The sequence below is a fragment of the Populus nigra genome, chromosome 2 (genome assembly GCF_951802175.1).
Source record: "Populus nigra chromosome 2, ddPopNigr1.1, whole genome shotgun sequence".
Taxonomy (NCBI): domain Eukaryota; kingdom Viridiplantae; phylum Streptophyta; class Magnoliopsida; order Malpighiales; family Salicaceae; genus Populus; species Populus nigra.
The window spans coordinates 10,158,820-10,161,319 of NC_084853.1; positions in this window are offsets into that span (position 1 = coordinate 10,158,820).

Here is a 2,500-nt window from a genome sequence, read left to right on the forward strand (position 1 = left end):
AGCTGTCACCCCCCCTCTAAAAAATTCATTTCTTGGTATTTTGAGCTGAAATTTTGCACAGAGGTTGGCAAAAATCCAATCCAACTTTATTAATTTTTCCAGAATTTTTCGAGGTCGGGAAGTATTTTTTTTTATTTTCCTACCATTAAAAATCGAGGAAATCGGAAAAAATAGGAACCGGCCCGGAATGACCCCAAATTCAGTGGGCAGCCTCATAAAAATATGGCTGATTTTACTGGATTGATTTCATGTGGAAAGCACGACGTTTTGTTGTAGGAATGCGGGAACCCCGGCGGCTCGCCTGCCGCGGCCAGCGACGTCGGGCTGGCCCCTGCAGCGCCTAGCCTCTCCCACGCGGGGGGCAGGCCAGAACGCGGGGGGCCAGGGCCCGAAGGCAGCCCCCCCGCGGGCGAGAGAGCAAGCCAGCAGGGGCTGTCGCCTGCCGCGGCCAGCGACGTCGGGCTGGCCCCTGCAGCGCCTAGCCTCTCCCACGCGGGGGGCAGGCCAGAACGCGGGGGGCCAGGGCCCGAAGGCAGCCCCCCCGCGGGCGAGAGAGCAAGCCAGCAGGGGCTGTCGCCTGCCGCGGCCAGCGACGTCGGGCTGGCCCCTGCAGCGCCTAGCCTCTCCCCCGCAGGGGGCAGGCCAGAACGCGGGGGGCCAGGGCCCGAAGGCAGCCCCCCCGCGGGCGAGAGAGCAAGCCAGCAGGGGCTGTCCGCGCGTCGCGCGGCGCGGCATGGCTGCGGGGGCCGCGCGCGCGCGCCCAAGCGCCCAAGGGCCCCCAAGGGCCCCAGGCCCTCAGGCCCCAGCGCCCCAGCGCCCAGCGCGGGCGGGCGCGCGCGCGCGTGTGGTCTTTGAGGGGCGCCGGCCTGGTGGCTCCCTAAAGAGCAATAAGTGTCATTGCAGCTCTGGCAGGGGGAGACACTACTAGGTCCCAGCTGTCACCCCCCCTCTAAAAAATTCATTTCTTGGTATTTTGAGCTGAAATTTTGCAGAGAGGTTGGCAAAAATCCAATCCACCTTCATTAATTTTCCCAGAATTTTTCGAGGTCGGGAAGTATTTGTTTTAATTTTCCTACCATTAGAAATCGAGTAAATCCGCAAAACTAGGAACCGGCCCGGAATGACCCCAAATTCAGTGGGCAGCCTCATAAAAATATGGCTGATTTTACTGGATTGGTTTCATGTGGAAAGCACGACGTTTTCTTGTAGGAATGCGGGAACCCCGGCAGCTCGCCTGCCGCGGCCAGCGACGTCGGGGACGCTGGCCTGCGCTGTCGAGCCCGCGAGGGCTGTCTCCGCGGCAGGCCCCCCCTGAACGGGGCACGACAGGCCACCGCGCTGGCTCGTCCAGCGTCGACAGTCCCTCGTCCAGGTTTCAGATCGCGCCAAGTCGAACCCATGACCTGCTCAAGCCATCGTGCGCTGCCGAATTCGCATCTGCGTGTAGGCTGCCATTCCACGCGGCAGCCCCTGTTTTCGTCAGCGTGCCCCCCTGACGAATTTTCCTGCCTGGCCCAGTCCAGCGTCCAGCCCCTGTTCGTCGAAAAATCTGCGCTGCTGATTTTCCACGACGAGCCTACTTTCGTCAGCGTGCCCCCCTGACGAATTTTCCTGCCTGGCCCGGCCAGTCCAGCCCCTGTTCGTCGAAAAATCTGCGCTGCCGATTTTCCACGCGGCAGCCCCTGTTTTCGTCAGCGTGCCCCCCTGACGAATTTTCCTGCCTGGCCCGGCCAGTCCAGCCCCTGTTCGTCGAAAAATCTGCGCTGCCGATTTTCCACGCGGCAGCCCCTCTTTTCGTCAGCGTGCCCCCCTGACGAATTTTCCTGCCTGGCCCGGCCGGTCCAGCATCCAGCCCCTGTTCGTCGAAAAATCTGCGCTGCCGATTTTCCACGCGGCAGCCCCTCTTTTCGTCAGCGTGCCCCCCTGACGAATTTTCCTGCCTGGCCCGGCCGGTCCAGCATCCAGCCCCTGTTCGTCGAAAAATCTGCGCTGCCGATTTTCCACGCGGCAGCCCCTGTTTTCCTCAGCGTGCCCCCCTGACGAATGTTCGTCGAAAAATCTGCGCTGCCGATTTTCCACGCGGCAGCCCCTGTTTTCCTCAGCGTGCCCCCCTGACGAATGTTCGTCGAAAAATCTGCGCTGCCGATTTTCCACGCGGCAGCCCCTCTTTTCGTCAGCGTGCCCCCCTGACGAATTTTCCTGCCTGGCCCGGCCGGTCCAGCATCCAGCCCCTGTTCGTCGAAAAATCTGCGCTGCCGATTTTCCACGCGGCAGCCCCTCTTTTCGTCAGCGTGCCCCCCTGACGAATGTTCGTCGAAAAATCTGCGCTGCCGATTTTCCACGCGGCAGCCCCTCTTTTCGTCAGCGTGCCCCCCTGACGAATTTTCCTGCCTGGCCCGGCCGGTCCAGCATCCAGCCCCTGTTCGTCGAAAAATCTGCGCTGCCGATTTTCACCGACGAGCCTACTTTCGTCAGCGTGTCCCCTTGACGAATTTCCCTG